Source organism: Oncorhynchus clarkii, chromosome 27 (genome assembly GCF_045791955.1).
Source record: "Oncorhynchus clarkii lewisi isolate Uvic-CL-2024 chromosome 27, UVic_Ocla_1.0, whole genome shotgun sequence".
Classification (NCBI taxonomy): domain Eukaryota; kingdom Metazoa; phylum Chordata; class Actinopteri; order Salmoniformes; family Salmonidae; genus Oncorhynchus; species Oncorhynchus clarkii.
In genome coordinates, this window is record NC_092173.1 from 20012433 (window position 1) to 20026566 (window position 14134).

The window sequence follows — 14134 nt, forward strand, 5'->3', positions numbered from 1 at the left end:
TTTGAAGCCTGAAATGTGGCAAAAGGTCGCAAAGTTCAAGGGGGCCGAATACTTTCGCAAGGCACTGTATGTGTTGTATTGTGGAAATATACAGCCCCCCTAAAGAGAGGTGGAGTTTCTACTGATGTGAGTTCATCTGTGTGTGTGTGTGTGTGTGTGTGTGTGTGTGTGTGTGTGTGTGTGTGTGTGTGTGTGTGTGTGTGTGTGTGTGTGTGTGTGTGTGTGTGTGTGTCACGTCCTGACCTTAGTTCCTTTTTTATGTCCCTATTTTAGTTTGGTCAGGGAGTGAGTTTGGGTGGGCATTCCATGTGTTATATGTTTTTGTATTTCTGTGTTTGGCCTGGTATGGTTCCCAGTCAGAGGCACCAGTTTATCGTTGTCTCTGATTGAGAACCATACTTAGACAGCGTGTTTTCCCACTATGGGTTGTGGGTAGTTGTTTTCTGTTTTGTGTTGCTGCACCTTACAGGACTGTTTCATTTTCGTTTCACTCTCTTTGTTATTTTGTTTAGTGTTTCTGTTCTAATGCATATAACATGAACACTTACCACGCTGCGCATTGGTCCGATCCATCCTATTCCTCATCAGAAGAGGAAGACAATCGTTACAGTGTGTGTGTGTGTGTATAAAAACACTGGCTCTGCCTTTGAGGGCCAGAGTACTCTCTGAATAAAATATTGATCTATTGCAGAATCTGAGACTTTGTCTAATTCTTTATTAATCGGAGATTTACGACCTCTGGGGAAATAGACAAAGCTTGAGTGATAACTCAAGTTCAACCATTGGGATAATGGTGAGTTCAACCATTGGGATAAAAATTATTGTGACACAGTCCCTATCTTTTTCTTTTCATTTTTTATTTAACCTTTATTTAACTAGGAAAGACAGTTAAGAACAAATTCTTATTTACAATGACGCCACCCCCCCCGGCCAAACCCTCCCCTTACCCTGACGACGCTGGGCCAATTGTGCACCGCCCTATGGGACTCCCGATCACGGCCGTTTGTGACACAGCCTGGAAACGAACCAGGGTGTGTAGTGATGCCTTTAGCACTGCAATGCAGTGCCGTAGACCGCTGTGCCACTCTCTGACTGGCTGGTGCATTAATGCAGTGGTGAGGTTGTAACGCCATGCCATGCTCATCATCATTAAGAGACTGCATTGCTGTGAGGGACTGTAAAAGCAGAAAAGCATAATGGACCATATATGACCAGAGAGAGGAGAGATAATGAGAGCTTTGTTAGTGCTATCCGGCTTCCTTGGGACGTCCCTACCCTAAACACTAACCCCTACCCTAATCTTAACCATAACTCTTACCTTAACCATTTGAAATGTCAACTTCAATGGGGTGGGGATGTCCAAAGGTACCGGATAGCAAGGACCATGAGATCATGGCAATGGGAAAGACTATTAATGATTGAACACATCATCCCTCTCTCTCAGCTGAATTGATATAAAACATTACCATACATACAGAACTTGTTCCAGGTACTTAACAAATTCAGTATTCAGTGCAGTGCTGTACACACTTCAAATATGGTTTCAGGACACTTGGTTTTGATCTTCTAGTTGTTTTGTTTTTTCAGCTGCCCTAACACAGCTCCATATCTAATCTATCATTTGGGGGGGTAATGACGATCACATGACCCAGGTGTCGTTTGCTGCCATCCCTGTCCTAAAGCTTCAGCTCCAATTCAAACATATATGCACCCATCCATTCCGTTTTAGCTCACTACTTTTTCAAATGACTTAATCTTGTTACAGGACATCTCCATGAGAGGGACGCCTTTTTCTCTGAGGCGAGGCTCTTGGGCATGTGGCAGATGCCCTCCTTTCTTCATGGGGCCCTCATTTAAATCACAGCAGCTGGGTAGTGCAGGGGTGAGGGGACACAGTAGGGAGGGATGGGGAGTGATGGGGGGTGGAGGAGGGGAATGTGGAGTGATGGGGGGTGGAGGAGGGGAATGGGGAGTGGGGGGCATCTGTTTGTCTAGTGCATAATTTGGCACACTTCTATACACTGGAACCCCAAGGCTTTGCATCCTTTGATCCACAAAGGTGCCTGCAGGCTGGGGCAGGGGTGTGCCTGGTCTGTCTTACCTTTCCCCAGGGCTCGGAGGCAGGGAGTGGGAGCCACAGGGTAGGGGCGGGGGGGGGCATGGATGGAGAGATGGCAGGTAGTCTGCTCACAGACAGAGATGCTGCCGCGGGGGGTGTACAGAAGCACACGTGTCAGTCTGTGTGATGCTCACTTTATTCCCTTTGTTAGCCCACGCTGCACTCTCTAGATGTGATTTTATATGCCACCACATATGGTAACCCTGGCATGAGTAACGGAGAACTGAAGTGGCAATTTCATTTATTTTCTGAATAGGTTGACGCATGGTGAGTGCGTGCTCTCCTGAGGCAGATAGTAGGCTAGACTACATGTCAGGTTCCTGCAGCTTGTCTTTGTTATTTGTCCGTTGTAGAAGCATTTAAGCAGGCTTAGAAGGATTCAGGCATCTCACAAATAGTTGTATTTGTGAGTTCCAGTGCGCAGGAGCAATACTTCATGATCACAGAGAAAAACCATTGTAAACAATTGAGTAACAACATGCCACTTTTTAATTTAAGTATGCTCTCTAAAAGGTATTTAGTCTGTTATTTAGTCTGTCTCTGAATGATAAATTGATCATGTGTTCTGAGAGGGTCGTTCAACACACTGAGGTCTATCAGAAAGTGGTTATCCCAGTGAAATTGTAAGTGCTATTGTCCTTTTTATTGTGCTCAATCTGTTGGGAGCCTTTTCTTGATGGTATAGGATGGCTCTAGGCACTCCCGTCCTGTTGCAGCTGGTAAGACGCTGAAGAGGTCTTGCCCCCCAGATTTGCATTTTTTGTACCAGAGGGGCTGTTAAAGTGGTAGAGGGGCTCAGGGACCCACTTGTCAGTGTTGGTCCCCTTGGTCTCAGTGCTGCCTCAGGGGGAAAGAAGAGGAGCCTCTCATCCTTGAGGGGCCTTTATTTTGCCTTGACGGCTACACTGCACCCATCGTAATGGGATTATGGCTCCTACTGGAGTAGATTTTATATATATAAAAGAGAGAGAGATGGGAGAGAGACAGAAGAGAGAAGAGAGATGAGAGAGAGATAGAGAGCGAGAGACTGGTTGAGGAAATAGACTTGTGTGGTCGAACAAAGAGAATGAGAATCCTCGAACGAGGTTAGAGATGGAACCTTGAGAGAAGAGTGAGAGGGAGCGAGAGAGAGAGAGAGAGTTGTAGTTCACCGCTCTCTGACTGGTGAGATAACTTGTGCACCATCAGAAAATGACTGGTGCAGTATCATCACCTTGTGGTAAGAAAGAGAATGGCCAGAAAGAATGTCAGGGACAACCAGGCTCAGTGGTCTCCCATTCCTAGTATTTACATTCTTTGTTCATGAAAACTAAAAGACACCAAGTTTCCCACTTCTTTGCCATTATGATCAAGCGGAATGCCATAGTTTGACAAGGCAGTGTAGCTTGTGGACAATGCTCTCAATCAGTCTAAATTATACATTTAAGCCAGCCTTCTTTTTTATTATTTTTTATTTTACCTTTATTTAACTAGGCAAGTCAGTTAAGAACACATTCTTATTTTCAATGACGGCCTAGGAACAGTGGGTTAACTACCTGTTCAGGGGCAGAACGACAGATTAGTACCTTGTCAGCTCGGGGGTTTTGAATGTCCTACAGTCTAACAACTAGGCTACCCTGCCGCCCCATTCTGACCATATGTAAGAGTTACTGTATAAACAAGCCCATACATTCTGCAGTGAGCAATCTAATTATGTAACCACGTCCATGATAAGTATCTGTTCCTCTTCTTTAAGTATCTGTTCCTGGACACTCCTTGGAATTCAGAGTATGAAAAGGAAGTCTTGAAAATCTTTCGATCAACAGGCTCATGATGTCAAGCTTTGTTTAACCGGAGAAAAGGAACCTGAACAACATTTGGATAGATAATAATAATGTTTAACTGAGTCCGTGTGAACTGAAAGGTCATCTATGCAATAACTAGTGGAGTTTTATTCAAGGGCACTATTCTACGGTAAGGAAACTGTGGTTACATACCATCTTCATTTTCAGCATTGGTGACACTTTCTTTGGATAGTCTCAAGTAGACGATTTGTAGACGTTCAGTAGATGTTCAATAACTGTCAACAACATTTCTACTAACTATCCACTAACCCTAGCCCTAACCCTAACCTTCACCCTTAGCCAAACCAAGTGTCGCCTCAGCATTTCTTGAATAATTAATTCAACCGAACACTTATCTTATGGACAAATTCAAAACAGGTACATTTTATTTATAAATATACACTTTTCAGCTTTTGAAACAAATGACAAATTAGTATGGAGTTCAGACTACAGTAGTGGCATTGATGACGTAGGTCACAGTGACACTTTCATAGTGACACCCTTTTGCATCCGCCAACAAAGAATGGCGGACGAGAGTGTTCTTGAAGAAATGGTAAAGTTTTGATTTTGAAGTATTATGCTTATTTTGGTCACTAAATGAATGAAAAATGAGGCAGAATAGGTTAACCTACTAGATTGTACATTATTGGAACACAGGTGTACATTATGGTGCCCCTAGAGCTCACCCTCTCAAACCTAAATCTACCGTAATGGCGGCAATACATAGTTATAATAATAAACCACTAATAGGCAGCTTGATAATAACATGACTATGTTCACTATAGTGCACTGCAAACATCAGTTTAGTCATTACAATCAATAATGACTCAAATATACTAGGCATATTTGTTCTTAGAAGGATGTCTTAAGGACAACAACAGCAAAAGTAGGAAGTGGTGCCGATCGTGAATTATCTTAATTTTCCCAGTGTGACTTTAATATAACAGTTCAAAAACACTGTGAGTGGCGCAATATGCTGTGAAACCAACCGCTTCAGACTCCCGAATGATACTATGATATTATTGCTCAGTTGTATTACTACCTTTTCGTTAGATTGGAAGCATAGCTATTTACTCCTTCGATCCTTCTTTTAAAAAACACCAGGTATTGTCTATATATAATTATGCATACATTGTGGCATATTACAGGACCCTACCCAGTGTGTGGACAATGCAGTGGCCTATTCATATGTAGTAGTTATTGAAACTGACATCTACCATTACTCACGAAATGCACTGGTATGTTTGTTTTACTTTGATTTATCATATACTTACTGAAAGAAGCTTGTAAAATACTTTCTTTGAATGACCGTAATGTCAGGACACTAACTAAATATTGAACTAAAGATGGTTATGTTTTATACGTTTCATTGCAGTGTGAGGATGACCCATTTGGTTTCAATGGGGTTGTGGTTACAGAAGAGGTGTCTTTTCCAATACGGAGATGTACTCCATTTCTAAGCCATAACAGGTGAGTTGTCTGTACATTATTGTCACGTTCTGACCTTTCCTTTGTTTTGTCTTTGTTCGTTTTTTTGTTGTTGAATTTTTACCCCGTTTTCTCCCCAATTTCGTGGTATCCAATTGTTTTAGTAGCTACTATCTTGTCTCATGGCTACAACTCCCGTACGGGCTCGGGAGAGACGAAGGTTGAAAGTCATGCGTCCTCCGATGCACAACCCAACCAAGCCGCACTGCTTCTTAACACAGCGCGCATTCAACCCGGAAGCCAGCCGCAAATCAAATCGAATCAAATCAAATGTATTTATATAGCCCTTCGTACATCAGCTGATATCTCAAAGTGCTGTACAGAAACCCAGCCTAAAACCACAAACAGCAAGCAATGCAGGTGTAGAAGCACGGTGGCTAGGAAAAACTCCCTAGAAAGGCCAAAACCTAGGAAGAAACCTAGAGAGGAACCAGGCAATGTGGGGTGGCCAGTCCTCTTCTGACTGTGCCGGGTGGAGATTATAGCAGGACATGGCCAAGATGTTCAAATGTTCATAAATGACCAGCATGGTCCAATAATAATAAGGCAGAAAAGTTGAAACTGGAGCAGCAGCACGGCCAGGGGACTGGGGACAGCAAGGAGTCATCATGTCAGGTAGTCCTGAGGCATGGTCCTAGGGCTCAGGTCCTCCGAGAGAGTGAAAGAAAGAGAGAAAGAGAGAATTAGAGAGAGCACACAAATTCACACAGGACACCGAATAGGACAGGAGAAGTACTCCAGATATAACAAACTGACCCTAGCCCCCTGACACATAAACTACTGCAGCATAAATACTGGAGGCTGAGACAGGAGGGGTCAGGAGACACTGTGGCCCCATCCGAGGACACCCCCGGACAGGGCCAAACAGGAAGGATATAACCCCACCCACTTTGCCAAAGCACAGCCCCCACACCACTAGAGGGATACCTTCAACCACCAACTTACCATCTTGAGACAAGGCCGAGTATAGCCCACAAAGATCTCCGCCACGGCACAACCCAAGGGGGGGGGCGCCAACCCAGACAGGAAGATCACATCAGTGACTCAACCCACTCAAGTGACGCACCCCTCCCAGGGACAGTATGAAAGAGCCCCAGTAAGCCAGTGACTCAGCCCCTGTAATAGGGTTAGAGGCAGAGAATCCCAGTGGAAAGAGGGGAACCGGCCAGGCAGAGACAGCAAGGGCGGTTCGTTGCTCCAGAGCCTTTCCGTTCACCTTCCCACTCCTGGGCCAGACTACACTCAATCATATGACCCACTGAAGAGATGAGTCTTCAGTAAAGACTTAAAGGTTGAGACCGAGTTTGCGTATCTTACATGGGTAGGCAGACCATTCCATGAAAATGGAGCTCTATATGAGAAAGCCCTGCCTCCAGCTGTTTGCTTAGACATTCTAGGGACAATTAGGAGGCCTGCGTCTTGTGACCGTAGGGTACGTGTAGGTATGTACGGCAGGACCAAATCAGAGAGATAGGTAGGAGCAAGCCCATGTAATGCTTTGTAGGTTAGCAGTAAAACCTTGAAATCAGCCCTTGCCTTGACAGGAAGCCAGTGTAGGGAGGTTATCCGGGTAGCCGGAAAGTAGAGCATTGCAGTAGTCTAACCTAGAAAAGTATGGATACATTTTTCTGCATCATTTTTGGACAGAAAGTTTCAGATTTTTGCAATGTTACGTAGATGGAAAAATGCTGTCCTTGAATTGGTCTTGATATGTTCTTCAAAAGAGAGATCAGGGTCCTCATCTCTTCAGTGGGTCATATGAGTAACGCCGAGGTCCTTCACAGTTTTATATGAGACACACCAATGTGTTGGAGGAAACACAGTGCACCTGCCAACCTTGGTTAGCGCGCACTGCACCCGGCCTGCCACAGGTGTCGCTGGTGTGTGATGAGACAAGGACATCCCTATCGGCCAACCCCTCCCTAACCCGGGTGACCTCCTGGTCGGTTACGACAGAGCCTGGGCGCGAACCCAGAGTCTCTGTAGGCACAGCTGGCGCTGCAGTACAGCGCCCTTAACCACTGCTCCACCCAGGAGGCCCTTTTGTCTTTGTTTTAGTATGGTCAGGGCGTGAGTTGGGGTGGGCAGTCTATGTTCTTTTTTCTATGAATTGGGATTTCTGTGTTTGGCCTGGTATGGTTCTCAATCAGAGGCAGCTGTCAATCGTTGTCCCTGATTGAGAACCATACTTAGGTAGCCTGTTTTCACCCTTGAGTTGTGGGTGATTATTTTCTGTATCCTGTGTTAGTGGTTTCACCAAGGGGACTGTTTTGGTTGGTTGGTTGGTTGGTTGGTTGGTTGGTTGGTTGGTTGGTTGGTTGGTTGGTTGGTTGGTTGGTTGGTTGGTTGGTTGGTTGGTTGGTTGGTTGGTTGTACTTTTGTTATTTTGTATTTCAGTGTTCAGTTTGATTAATTAAATATTAACATCATGAACACATACCACGCTGCGCTTTGGTCCTCACCTTCTTCCATTACAGACGAGCGTTACAATTATATTTTAATGACCAGGTAACTAAAAGATCTATGAGGTTTGTTCAACTTGGAGGGAAACAGCGATGAGCAGGTAGGAAGGACTATGTGGTCCTGCTTTTATAAGCATATGGAAATGAAAGGTCGTTTTTAAAAATAAAATTTTTTTTTAGGCCAAACAACCTTGCAGAAGCAGACAGAGGTCTGTCTGAAAATAATGGTGAGTTTACCAATTATCAGGAAACAGTTGTGTGTGTTTGAGAGATATATATATATATATATATATATATATCAAACCAATATTTGGCAAGACATGGATTCTTATAAAGCACATTTTTTTCACCTGGAACTGCATTATGAATTCATGATAAATTCCTATGGTATTCCTCAAATCTAATTCATAAGAAGGTTTATGCTTGATCATTGAGATTTGATCTTCCCTCATATTCAGGAGAAATGTTAGATCTGGTGGCAGTAAATGAACAATCTTTTCCAAACTTCACTCCAAGACCATCTGACCATGTGCATCTAACTCATATATATCCTAGTGTGAACAGCTACCTCACTCAAGGTAAGGGGCATGGGAACTTCAATAAGCACATACAGTACAGCCAGAAGAATAGCTGTGTACTTAACAATCTTTGTCAGAATTATGTGACACAATATACAGTACCAGTCAAGTCTGGACACACCTACTCATTCAAGGGTTTTTCTTTATTTTACTATGTTCTACACTGTAGAATAGTAGTGAAGACATCAAAACTATTAAAAACACATGGAATCAGGTAGTAACCAAAAAAGAGTTACACATATCAAAATATATTTGAGATCTGAGATTCTTCAAAGTATCCACCCTTTGCCATGATGACAGCTTTACACACTCTTGACATTCTCTCAACCAGCATTTAAAAAAACATTTTTTTTAATTGAACCTTTATTTAACTGGGCAAGTCAGTTAAGAACAAATTCTTATTTACAATGACGGCCTACGAAAAGGGCAAAAGGCCTCCCACGGGGACGGGTGCTGGGATTTTTTATTTTTTATTAAAAAAAAAATTAAATATTGGACAAAACACACAGCACGACAAGAGAGACAACACAACACTACATAAAGAGAGACCTAAGACAACAACATAGCAAGGCAGCAACACATGACAACACAACATGGTAGCAACACAACATGGTAGCAGCACAAAACATGGTACCAACATTATTGGGCAAAGTCAACAGCATAAAGGCAAGAATGTAGAGACAACAATACATCATACAAAGCAGCCACAACAGTCAGTGTCTATGACTGAGTCTTTGAATGACGAGATGGAGATAAAACTGTCCAGTTTGAGTGTTTGTTGCTGGTAGTCACCTGGTTCATTATGTAGTCACCTGGAATACATTTCAATTAACAGGTGTGCCTTGTTAAAAGTTAATTTGTGGAATTTCTTTCCTTCTTAATGCATTTGAGACAATCAGTTGTGTTGTGACAAGGTAGGGGTGGTATACAGAAGATAGCCCTATTTGGTAAAAGACCAAGTCCATATTATTGGAAGAACAGTTCAAATAAGCATGGAGAAACAACAGTCCATCATTACTTTAAGACATGAAGGTCAGTCAAACTCGAACATTTCAAGAACTTTAAAGGTTCCTTAGAGTGGGGTCGCAAAAACCAACAAGCGCTATGATGAAACTTACCCTCATGAGTAAGGAAGACCCAGAGATACTTCTGCTGCAGAGGATAAGTTCATTAGAGTTACAAGCCTCAGAAATGGCAAAATAAATGCTTCACAGAGTTCAGGAAACAGACACATCTTTGAGACGCAGAGTAGGTGAACGGATGATCTCTGCATGTGTGGTTCCCACCGTGAAGCAAGGAGGAGGGTGTGTTATGGTGTGGGGGTGCTTTGCTGGTGACACTATGATTTATTTAGAATTCAAGGCATACTTAACCAGCATGGCTACCACAGCATTCTGCAGCAATACGTCCTCCCAAGTGCTCAGCATATGTGGGAACTCCTTCAAGACTGTTGGAAAAGCATTACAGGAGAAGCTGGTTGAGAGAATGCCAAGAGCGTGCCAAGCTGACACAAAGGCAAAGGGTAGCTACTTTGAAGAATGTCAAACATAAAATGTATTGATTTGTTTATAACCCTTTTGGTTACTACATGATTCCATATGTGTTATTTCATAGTTTTGATTTCTTGACTATTATTCTACAATGTAGAAAATAGTCTAAATAAATAAAACCCTTGAATGAGTAGATGTGTCCAAACTTTTGACTGGTACTGTACATTCACAGCCAGTTTATTAGGTACACCACCACGGTCATGAAAATTGAACGCTCCTACAGACAGTGAGTCATGTGGCCACCGCTTGCTATATAAAGCAGACAGACAGGCGTCGAGGAATTCAGACACTGTTCAATTGAATGATAGAATGGACAAAATGAGTGAACTAAGCAACTTTGAGCTAGAGCATTGTATGATCGTCGGTGCCAAGTGCACCGGTGGCCAGTATCTCAGAAACGGCTGGCCTCCTGGGCTTCACACACCATAGTGTCTAGGGTTTACAGAGAATGGTGCGACAAACACCATCCAGTCAGTGGCAGTCCTGTGGGCAAAAACAGCTTGTTGATGAGATAGGTCAAAGGAGAATGGCAAGGCCATGCGGGCCACAAATAGAAAAATAACGGGGTAGTACAACAGTGGTAAGCAAAATGGCATCTCAGAACACACAACTTGTTGATCCTTGTTACGGATGGGATATTGCAGCAGACGACCACACCGGGTTTCACTCCTATCAGCTAAAAACAAGAAGCGGCTCCAGTGGACAAGCGATGACCAACGCTGGATAATAGAGGAGTGGGAAAACATTGCCTGGTCCGACGAATCTCGGTTCCTGTTGCGTCATGCTGATGACAGTCAGGATTTGGCATAAGCAGCATGAGTCCATGGACCCATCCTGCCTGGTACAGGCTGGTGGTGGTGGTGTACTGGTGTGGGGAATGTTTTCCTGGCACATGTTAGGGCCTTTGATACCAATTGAGCAACAACGTTTCCGACATTTTGTATAATCCATGCCCCGAAGAATTCCGGCTGTTTTGGAGGCAAAGGGGGGTCTGACCCGGTACTATATACCTATGTACCTAATAAACTGACCAGTGAGTGTATTTAGCTATGCTTTTCATCTTCAGGTGTTGGAGCTGTCCAGACTGCAGTACAAATAACTAAAGCAGTTGTATGTCATGGTAAATGAGAAGCATTTGATCAAGCATGATTGACCCCCCCAAAAACATTTTGCCCAATGTCTGCACTATTTCCTATGCATTCTTCTTAAATGTAGTTAACATAGTTTATATGAGAAGGTATTATGCTGTACCAGATTTGTGTTTGATCATCAAGCTTTTCATCTCCCCTCCAGAAATAGTGGATCTGGTGGCAGTAGAAGAACAATATTTTCCAAACTTCACTCCAAGACCTTCTCACCATGTGCATCTACCTCATATACATCCTACTGTGACCAACTATCTCACTCAAGGTCAAGGGCATGGCTCACTACAACAAGGTACATACAGCCACAACAATATCTGTGCTCTAAATAAACAATCATTGAACTATAACTGTTACTACGAATGATGCCTGAAATATCTAAACATATAGTAAACCAAATGACTTAGTCATTTGTGCTGTTATACAATCCAATACAGAGAAGCCAAATGGTCCACTGAGCAATCAGTCCAAATTATGTCAAGCAATATATGTAGCTAAACTCTGCATTTTCATTAGCTTTGACGCTGTCCAGAGAACAAATAACTAAAGCCAACCTGCTATGTCTGGTTGCATGTCTTGTTAGATATGGAGCCCTCAGGACTGATCGAGCGTTGGTATGAAGAATCGAACACGGTGGACGATGACAAACAGGATCGGGAGGAATACTGAGCTAAAGTGGCATGATGTTGTCTGAGCATCAGAACAACGTAACATCACAGACAGCAAAATTATGTTCATCAGCAAAGGGGGTCATGAAGTTAAACATTTGACCTTAGCAAACACATACTGTAACCTTCCTGTTTGCTTTGCTTCCAGCTCCTGTGTTTGTATTGTACAGTTAAACGTTCCTGTAAATAATTAAACAACTATTGTAAGTTTAATAAAGAACAAAAATGTGAATGTTTTGTCCCTCTGGTTCCTAGGAATAGCTGTCAGTAGATCTGTAAAGTAATTTGATCATTTTACTCACCACCCCTAATAACTCTTGCCAAACATGATGTTTATTCATAAGTAAACAGTTAACAGCATATACAGTTGAAGTCGGAAGTTTACATACACTTGAGACAAATACATTTAAACTCAGTTTTTCACAATTCCTGACATTTAGTCCTAGTAAAAATACACTGTCTTAGGTCAGTTAGGATCACTACTTTATTTTAAGAATGTGAAATGTCAGAATAATAGTAGAGAGATGATTTATTTCAGCTTTTATTTCTTTCATCACATTCCCAGTGGGTCAGAAGTTTACATACATTCAATTAGTATTTGCCTTTAAATTGTTTAACTTGGGTCAAACGTTTTGGGTAGCCTTCCACAAGCTTCCCACAATAAGTTAGGTGAATTTTGGCCCATTCCTCCTGACAGAGCTGGTGTAACTGAGTCAGGTTTGTAGGCCTCCTTGTTCGCACACACTTTATCAGTTCTGCCCACACATTTTCTATGGGATTGAGGTCAGGGCTTTGTGATGGCCACTCCAATACCTTGACTTTGTTGTCCTTAAGCCATTTTGCCACAACTTTTGAAGTATGCTAGGGGTCAGTGCTTCTTCCTTGCTAAGCAGCCTTTCAGGTTATGTCGATATAGGACTCGTTTTACTGTGGACATAGATACTTTTGTACCTGTTTCCTCCAGCATCTTCACAAGGTCCTTTGCTGTTGTTCTGGGATTGATTTGCACTTTTCACCCCAAGTACATTCATCTCTAGGAGACAGAACGCGTCTCCTTCCTGAGCGGTATGACGGCTGCATTGTCCCATGGTGTTTATACTTGCGTACTATTGTTTTTACAGATGAACGTGGTACCTTCAGGCGCTTGGAAATTGCTCCCAAGGATGAACCAGACTTATGGAGGTCTACAATTTTTTTTCTGAGGTCTTGGCTGATTTCTTTTGATTCTCCCATAATGTCAAGCAAGTTGGAAGTTGGAAGGTAGGCCTTGAACTACATCCACAGGTATACCTCCAATTGACTCAAATTATGTCAATTAGCCTATCAGAAGCATCTAAAGCCATGACATCATTTTCTGGAATTTTCCAAGCTGTTTAAAGGCACAGTCAACTTCTGGGTCAACTTCTGACCCACTGGAATTGTGATACAGTGAATTATAAGTGAAATAATCTGTCTGTAAACAATTGTTGGAAAAATGATTGTGCACAAAGTAGATGTCCTAACAGACCTCCCAAAACTTTAGTTTGTTAACAGGACACTTGTGGAGTAGTTGAAAAATTAGTTTTAATGACTCCAACCTAAGTGTATGTAAACTTCCAACTTCAACTGTAGCTATTCTGGGTACCAGTCTGTTTAGCTATTATTCCACTCTTTGCAACTAACATACAGCATATGACACTGAATACAAGGAGTAGAATGTTAGCTAAACAGATTGGTACCTAGGCTAGCATATTGCATTATACGTCAGACAATTGTGAAATAGCAGACTCTGGCATAATGCAATGTCAGTGTGGGTCTAGAGTACAACTTCAGGGGAAAGGAGGGGAGCCTCTCACGCTAAACCTGGGTCTTTATTTAGCTTTTGAGTGAGTTTGAGCGTGAGCATGTTCGTTAGACCACCACTGTGCTGTGCCATTTTCTCATTTGACTTCAAGAGTGGCGAGAACAAGAATGGTCACATAAGGCTTGACAAGCAGTTCCCGCCAAGGTTGGAGTTGGAGTTAGTTATGTATGTTAACTTAATATGAATAGTTTCCCATGGCTTCTTATTGACATTATAACAAATACGTGGATTCTTAACAATCAAGTCAAATTAAACAATTAATGATGATCAGCAAAATGTTGGTGGATCCACAGTTCTCCTCTGCTCCCACAATCATAGTCTATACAACCCAGTTTCTTTTAAATAACAAAGTAAGCCTAAAACCCGTTTGTTTCTCAATAATGCTGACCATAGTAGTTTACTTCTGAACAAGTTTCATTTCCTCTTGTAAAATAACTAGCTACAGATTTAACTCAATCATT

General features: G+C 42.4%; 2 long non-coding RNA genes across 2 annotated transcripts; both read left to right on the forward strand.

The window, feature by feature from the left end:
- Positions 1 to 3898: 3898 nt before the first annotated feature.
- On the forward strand, positions 3899 to 8123 carry LOC139386272 (uncharacterized). The gene is made up of 3 exons (XR_011629027.1): positions 3899 to 4072; positions 5318 to 5412; positions 8073 to 8123. It is a non-coding gene; the product is annotated as an uncharacterized lncRNA (long non-coding RNA).
- Positions 8124 to 8349: 226 nt separating this feature from the next.
- On the forward strand, positions 8350 to 12062 carry LOC139386270 (uncharacterized). Its single transcript, XR_011629026.1, has 3 exons — positions 8350 to 8470; positions 11314 to 11457; positions 11746 to 12062. It is a non-coding gene; the product is annotated as an uncharacterized lncRNA (long non-coding RNA).
- Positions 12063 to 14134: the final 2072 nt, after the last annotated feature.